Consider the following 8,680-nt stretch of genomic DNA (forward strand, 5'->3'; position numbering starts at 1 on the left):
GGCTGCTTTTTTTGCCATTTAAATTTTTATTTTATTTTACTTTTTTACTTTAATTTTATTTATTTATTTATTTATTTTGAGACAGAATTTTGCTCTTGTGTCCCAGGCTAGAGTGCAGTGGCACAATCTCGGCTCACTGCAGCCTCCGCCTCCCAGGTTCAAGCGATTCTCCTGCTGCAGCCTCCCAAGTAGCTGGGATTACAGCCGCTCCCCACCATGCCTGGCTAAGTTTTGTATTTTTAGTAGAGATGGGGTTTCACCACGTTGGTCAGGCTGGTCTCGAACTCCTGACCTCAGGTGATCTGCCTGCTTCAGCCTCCAAAAGTGCTGGGATTATAGGCGTGAGACACTGCACCCAACCTAAAATTTTATTTTTAATTGACGAATTGAAATTGAAGGGTTAATTTGACCAGGTCTGCCAGCCCAGCTTGCTTTCAGGCATTTGTTTTCTGTTATTTTTTTGTTCCTCTTTCCACAAAGCTGAAGGCCACACCACTGACTGCTCAGATTTAACCTTCACTGGCCATTTGATAGATAACACTCACTGTCACCATGGTGATGGCTGCTTCTGTTGTTGTTCAGGAATCAAGTTCAAACCGGTTGAGACCACCAGCCCTCCAACTGGACCCCTAGGGGCAAACGCCTAAGAGATGGCCGGGCTTTTTTGTCTGTTTTTGTTTTTTTAAATTTTTATTTCAGTAGCGTTTGGGGTACAGGTGGGTTTTTTTTACATGCATCAATTATATAGTGGTGAATTCTGAGATTTTAGTGCACCTGTCACCCAAGTCGTGTACATTGCACCTAATGTGTAGTTTTTTATCCCTAGCCCCATTCCCACCCTCTTCCTCCTGAGTTTCTTTCTTTCTCCTTCCTTCTTTCCTTCTTCTTTCCTTCTTTCATTCTTTCCTTCCTTCCTTCCTTCTCCTTCCTTCCTTCCTTCCTTCTTTCTCCTTCCTTCTTTCCTTCCTTCCTTCCTTCCTTCCTTCTTTCTTTCCTTCCTTCTTTCTTTCTTTCTCTTTTTTATTGAGACATAAAAAATTGACACTGCCCAGGCTGGAGTGCAGTGGCGCAATCTTGGCTCACTGCAACTTCTGCCTCCTGGGTTCAAGCGATTCTCCTGACTCAGCCTCCAGAGTAGCCGGGATTATAAGCACACACCACACGCCTGGTTCATTTTGTATTTTTATTTTTAGTAGAGACAGGGCTTCATCATGTTGGCCAGGCTAGTCCCAAACTCCTGACCTCAGGTGATTCACCTGCTTTGGCCTCCCAAAGTACTGGGATTACAGGCGTGAGCCACCACGTCCGGCCTCCTGAGTCTCTAAAGCCTATTCCATCACTCTGCACGCCTTTGCAGACTCCTAGCTTAGCTCCCACTTACAAGAGACAATGTGCACTTTTTGGTTTTCCATGACGTGGGGAAAGGGAGTGTGAATACACCGCTGGAGAGATGGCCTTCTGACCTCAGAGGCCAAAAACTCCACCCTCAGATCCTGCCAGCACCGCCATTTCCAGTACACGTGTCCTGTAAAATGCCATGAAGCCCGACGATGCTTCTGCAGTACGCACCTGTCACTTCATTTTCTCCACTGTCAATCACCTTCCTGCACACCTCAGGCCACTCCACTCCCCCAACCCATACATCTCCCGAAGCCTCACCTTCAGGAAGGCAGGTCTGAGAGATGTTCTCCCACCTCCTTCCTTGGTGCTCTTGCAAATAAATCTTTTATCTTTTGCAAAGCCTGTGTCAGTGATTGATTTACTGTGTGCGCACAGAGGGGACCTGGACCTGACTGGTAACAGAATAAAACGTGTGTGTGTGTGTGTGTATGTGTGTGGTACAATATGATGTTCTGATCCAGGTATACATTGTGGAATGGTTATATCAAGCTAATTATCCATCACCTCACCTACTTACCATTTTTGTGATGAGAACATTTAAAATCTACTCGTAGCAATTTAAAAATATTCCATACAGGCCGGGTGCAGTGGCTCACGCTTGTAATCCCGGCACGTTGGGAGGCTGAGGTGGGCGGATCACCGGAGGTCAGGAGTTCAAGACTAGCCTGGCCAATATAGTGAAACCCCGTCTCTACTAAAAATACAAAAATTAGCCAGGCATCGTGGCGGACACCTGTAGTCCCAGCTACTCGGGAGGATGAGGCATGAGAATTGCTTGAACTTGGGAGGCAGAGGCTGCAGTGAGCCAAGATCGTGCCACTGCATTCCAGCCTGGGCGACAGAGCAAGACTCCATCTCGATTTAAAAAAAAAAAAAGGGTTAATCAAAGGGTAAGTTTCACTTAGACAGGAGAAGTAAGTTTTAGTGATCTATCGTACAGCATAGTAGCTGTAGTGAATAATAACGTATCATATATTTTAAAACTAGAATAGTAGATTTTAAATGTTTTCACCACAAGAAATGATAAGTAGGTGAAGTGATGGATATGTTAATTAGCTTGATTTAATCATTCCACAATGTGTACATACATACATCACATTGTACCCAATAAATACATGCAATTATTATGTGTCACTTTAAACATTTTGAAACCGAATCTAAAATGCTGTGAAACATTTTTCCCTAACAGTAGTTATCAATTGGTATTACTCAAATGTCTGTATTAAATATCTCGTTCATTTGCTGTTTTTCCCTTTTTTTTTTTTTTTTGGTTGAGGTCATGGATTTTTAAGATGCATATTATTTGAGGCACCATGATAAAAGAAAAATGCTGTTTACTAAATTATGGCGAAAGTTTTAAAATCTAAAAAATATGCCTTAGAATAAATGAGATCCATTAGTCTCTTCCTCGAACACCTGTTGCTCGTTTCTTTGTTCCTTGTCTAGAACATTATTCTGTGGCGTTGGTGATGTCTTTGTTTGGCAAATCCATCCCGGACTCACTTCACGGCCTGCAGTTCAGTGGGAGCTCGCAGGTGGCCGCGGTTCAGTGGGAACTCGCAGGTGGCCGCGGTTTAGTGGGAACTCACAGGTAACCGTCTCAAAAAAAAAAAAAAAAACTCACAGGTGACCGAGGTAATTCGAATTTCAGATAAACAACAAATACTTTTTGTGAGATTGCATAGTTTACTGCCCATTGCCCATTGCCAAGGATGAATAGACTTGATGCCTAAAGGTATGCAAAAATTTTATGCTACCAATATTTACATAAGTATTTTGCCAAAAGAAACAACAAATTCTTGAATTAATTTCTGAAGAGTCTACTTACACAGGCATGAAAACTTATTTTAAATGTCTTCAGAGTATAGGAATACAATAATTTAAGAATAATTTTACCACAAGAGAAGGTATAAATATATCAAACAATTTCCTTGCATAGAGTAATAGCATTTTAAAAATACATAACATTTTTAAAACAAAGATTGTCTTAAGTGGCAACCCAATTATGATAATTGAGAGATAAATCTGTAATAAATTAACTCATAAATAATTTTTGAACACAGAATGCTGATTTTCTTTTTATCACTCTATTTTTTTTTCACAAAAAAGAAATTTCTTTACATTTTCCCATCATTGACAATTTATATACTTTGGAATGAGCCTGTTTAAAAAAACAAAAACAAAGAATATTTGCTATGAATCAAATCCGAGTAACCTGGAAAAAAATCTGAAAACTTGTAATCAATATATTTTTACTTCTACAATTTTAGACTATAGTAAAAACCTTATGCATTCTGTAAGAGGTATCTTGTCCATTCCTACAAGAAATGATGATTACCTTTGGATAAACACAAAATACCTCTCACAGCAGTTCAGATACAGTCTAATATTATATATTATGAAAAGTAGGAAGTATGGTAAGCAAAGCAAGTACAGTTCTTTTTCAAACCTCAGGCAAGCTGAACAAAAGCTATTAACCTCACAGTAATGAAGGACAGGCATCAATTTCATAAAGTGTTAGATGATTGTGACAAGCAAAGACTTGTGCGGTTTTTTTGTTTCATTTAAGAATGTAGTGCAATATTAAAGTTTAAAGTTTGTTCAAAATGACAGATCATCTGGAAACTAAATTGTAGCAATTGACATCTTTTAGCTGGAAGCATTTAGCAAAAATCAGGCTTGCTTGTTTTCAGTTGAAAATGTCAAGATTAACAGCCATGGAGACATTACAAAATGGAAAACAATGCCTCAGGATGTGTCTTTATGAGCAATTGTTCAAGATTAAAAGAAAATTTGTGCTAGAAAACCAGATCTGTTGTGTTTTTCTCGGACTAAAAATACTACATCCTCAATTTATAAGCTTCCTATACAGGCTGGAAAACCCTGATGCCCTCCTCTGCCTCATCTTCTCCTCTCCCTTTGCATCCCATTGAAGATCTCAGGCCCTCCTGTAGGATGGAGCAGGAGTCAGGCTAGACATGTCCCTATCATCCCCCACCCCCACCCACTGAACGCTGGAACATCAGGCGGGGCATGGTGGTTCACGCCTATCATCCCAGCACTTTGGGAGGCTGAGGAGGGAGGATCACCTGAGGTCAGGAGTTCGAGACCAGCCTGGCCAACATGGCACAACCCCGTCTCTACTAAAAATACAAAAATTAGCCAGGCATGGTGGTGTGCACCTGTAATCCCAGCTACTCAGGAGGCTGAGGCAGGAGACTCACTTGAACCCAGGAGGCAGAGGTGACAGTGAACTGAGATCACGCCACTGCACCCCAGCCTGGGCAACAGAGGGGACTCTGTCTCAAGAAAGAAAAGAATAATTTTAAATTATAATTTTAAAAATTATGTTATAAGCATGTCGCAGAACATTAACTGTCCTGGTACTGAGTAAGCACTTAAGAAACATTTGCCACTATTATTAATACTGTTCTTGCCACTCCTTAAGTCACCAGATTTAGCAAATAAAAGTACAGACTGCTCAGTAAAATTTCTTTTTTTTTTTTTTCTTTTTTTTGGTTTGAGACGGAGTCTCGCTCTGTCTCCCAGGGTGGAGTGCAGTGGTGCAATCTCAGTTCACTGCAACCTTCACCTTCCAGGTTCAAGCGATTCTCCTGCCTTAGCCTCCCGAGTAGCTGGGACTACAGGTGCCCACCACCATGCTCAGCTAATTTTTGTATTTTTAGCAGAGATGGGATTTCACCACGTTGGCCAGGCTGGACTTGAACTCCTGACCTCAGGCGATCCAGCCTCCTCAGTCTCCCAAAGTGCTGGGGTTACAGGCATGAGCCACCGGGCCTGGCTGTGCCCAGTTAAATTTGAATTTCAGATGAACAACAAATACTTTTCTTGAGATTGCATAATTTACTGCCCGTTGCTAAGATGGACGCATAGACTTGACACTTAAAGGTATGCAAAATTTTTACAGTACCAATATTTACATAAGTATTTGTCAAAAGCAACAACAAATTATTGAATTAATTTCCGAAGAGTCTACTTACACAGGCACGAACCTTATTTTAAATGTCTTCAGAGTATAGGAATACAACAATTTAAGAATAAAAATTTTACAAGAGAAGTTATAAATACATCAAACAATTTCATTGCACAGAGTAACAACACTTTAAAAACACACAAAATTTTTAAAACGAAGATTGTCTTAAGTGACAACCTTATTATGATAATTAGATAAGTCTGTAATAAATTAATTCATACTTTTTTAAAACAGAGTGCTGATTTTCCTTTTTATCATGGGTTTTTTTTTTTTTTCACATAAAAGAAATTTCTTTACATTTTCCCATCATTGACAATTTATATACTTGGGAATGAGTTTGTTTAAAAAAACAAAAACAAAGAATATTTGCTATGAATCAAATCTGAGTAATCTAGAAAAAAAATCTGAAAACTTGTAATTAGTATATTTTTACTTCTATGATTTTAGACTATGGTAAAGACCTTACGCATTCTGTAATAGGCATCTTGTTCATTCCTACAAGAAATGATTGTTACCTTTGGATAAACACAAAATACCTCTCATAGCAGTTCAGATACAGTCTAATATTATATATTATGAAAAGTAGGAAGTATGGTGGCAAAGCAAGTACAAAGTTTTTCAAAACCTCAGGCAAGCTGAACAAAAGCTTTTAACCTCACAGTAATGAAGGACAGGCATCAATTTCATAAAGTGTTAGATGATTGTGACAAGCAAAGACTTGTGCGGTTTTTTTGTTTCATTTAAGAATGTAGTGCAATATTAAAGTTTAAAGTTTGTTCAAAATGACAGATCATCTGGAAACTAAATTGTAGCACTTGACATCTTTTAGCTGGAAGCATTTAGCAAAAATCAGGCTTGCTTGTTTTCAGTTGAAAATGTCAAGATTAACAGCCATGGAGACATTGGATGAAAATGGAGGTCAGCGTGCCCTCAGGATGTGTCTTTATGAGCAATTGTTCAAGATTAAAAGAAAATTTATGCAGAAAATTGTGTTTTTGTCAGACTAAAAATACTACACAGGATGGGCACAATTACCTAGCAGTTTGGGAGGCCGAGGCGGGCAGGTCACTTGAGGTCAGGAGTTCGAGACCAGCCTGACCAATATGGTGAAACCCCATCTCTACTAAAAATACAAAAATTAGCCGGGCGTGGTGGTGCGTGCCTGTAATCCGAGCTACTGGGGAGGTTGAGGCAGGAGAATTGCTTGAACCCAGGAGGTGGAGGTTGTGGTGAACTGAGATCATGTGTCTGCACTTCAACCTGACGACAGCGAGACTTCATGTCAAAAAAACCAAAAAACGGCCGGGTGCGGTGGCTCAAGCCTGTAATCCCAGCACTTTGGGAGGCTGAGACGGGTGGATCATGAGGTCAGGAGATTGAGACCATCCTGGCTAACATGGTGAAACCCCGTCTCTACTAAAAAATACAAAAAACTAGCCGGGTGAGGTGCTGGGAGGCTGAGGCAGGAGAATGCTGTGAACCTGGGAGGCGGAGCTTGCAGTGAGCTGAGATCGCGCCACTGCACTCCAGCCTGGGTGACAGAGAGAGAGTCCGTCTCAAAAACAAAAAACAAACAAACAAACAAAAAAAAAACTACCACCTCAATTTATAAGCTTCCTGTACAGGCTGGAAGATCCTGCTGTGCTACATCCCTCCCCTGCCCCATCTGCTCCTCTCCCTCTCTGCACGGTTCCTTTGCATCGCATTGAAGATCTCAGGCCCTCCTGTAGGATGGAGCAGGAAAGATTCAGGCTAGACATGTACCCATCAACCCCCACCCCATCCACTGAACCCTGGAACTATGAGCAGAAACCACACTGCTCCTTCCCCAGCAGAGGTTTCCTGCTGCTATGTGGCCAAAAGAGAGTGGGGAGGAATTCTCAGGACACCCAGAGCTGGTACAGTCCAACCTGGCTGCAGGGAGGGAACCCTGGCCCACACCTGCCCTGCCGGGGTGAGTGTGTAGAGGTGGGTGAGAAGGAGGTGGTCCAAGTCCTCCCTCATTCAAGAAAACACTGAATTTCCCCTGCAATGAGCTTAGCAGAATTCAAAGACCTACCTGTGACAACAGAGACTCAGAGTGCTCTGAGAAGCTCTTCATTCATTCATTCATTCATTCATTCATTCATGCCAACGATATTTACCTTGCTAGGCACTGGGAGTACACTGGTGAAGACAGGAGAAGTGTCCTGCCCTCATGGGGCTTCTATTTCAGCAGATGAGAAGCCGACCAGAACAAAAATCGATCAAGAGTCATTGCTAATAGCAGTCACTCCCTACACACCATCTGACATGCAAAGTAAGTTGGCATGATAGTGGTTGGGGGCGCGGTGGGGAGAATTTCTCTGAGGAGGTGACATTTCAGCAAACCTTTGAATATCAGGAATGACTTATCAGGAAGAATCCAGCCCTGGGGAAATCCAGAGAGATCGAGACGGAGAGTCAGGAAGAATCCAGTCCTGGGGAAATACAGAGAGATCGAGATGAGGAGTCAGGAAGACCCGAACCTGGGAAATCCAGAGATCCAGGACGGGGGAGTCAGGAAGAATCCAGCCCTGGGGAAATCCAGAGAGATCCAGACGGAGAGTCAGGAAGAATCCAGCCCTGGGGAAATCCAGAGAGATCGACACAGGGGAGGGAAATGACAAACTGCCAAGGTTCTGAGGTGGGAACAAGCAGGCACATCCAAAGGACTGGACGAAGGCCAGTGCCTCTGGGGAGCAGGGTTATGTGGGGAGTGTCAAGGCCGGAGCTGGAGAGATTGACTGGAGTCTGGTAGGCACTATGTGTGTTTACTGACTGCACTAGCAAGTTTGTTTTTTGGTTTTTTTTTTGGTTTTTTTTTTTAGACGGAGTTTCTCTCTTGTCGCCCAGTCTGGAGTGCAGTGGCGCGATCTCATCTCACTGCAACCTCTGCCTCCCAGGTTCAAGTGACTCTCCTGCCGCAGCCTCCCGAGTAGCTGGGATTACAGGCGTGCAACACCACATCCGGCTCATTTTGTATTTTTTTAGTAGAGAAGGGGGTTTCTCCATGTTGGTCAGGCTGGCCTCGAACTCCCGACCTCAGGTGATCTGCTGGCCTCGGCCTCCCAAAGTGCTGGGATTACAGGCGTGAGACACCGTGCCCTGCCCTTTTTTTTTCTTTAATCAAGATCCCTGTCCCACAAGACTCCCACAGGAACATGGGCTGTATGAATTTTCCAGGGGCTAACACAGCAAAGCACTACATGCCGGGAGGCTTCAGCAGCACGGATTTGCTTTCTCACAGTTCTGGAGGCTGGAAGT

At 42.5% G+C, this 8,680-nt stretch overlaps 1 long non-coding RNA gene across 1 annotated transcript; it reads right to left on the minus strand.

Annotated features, from left to right (window-relative positions):
- Positions 1–2,718: 2,718 nt before the first annotated feature.
- Positions 2,719–7,889, minus strand: LOC103880219. The gene is made up of 2 exons (XR_641120.3): positions 7,540–7,889; positions 2,719–3,000 (listed from the first exon to the last, which is right to left on the minus strand). It is a non-coding gene; the product is annotated as an uncharacterized LOC103880219 (long non-coding RNA).
- Positions 7,890–8,680: the final 791 nt, after the last annotated feature.

Source organism: Papio anubis, chromosome 20, assembly GCF_008728515.1.
Source record: "Papio anubis isolate 15944 chromosome 20, Panubis1.0, whole genome shotgun sequence".
NCBI lineage: Eukaryota > Metazoa > Chordata > Mammalia > Primates > Cercopithecidae > Papio > Papio anubis.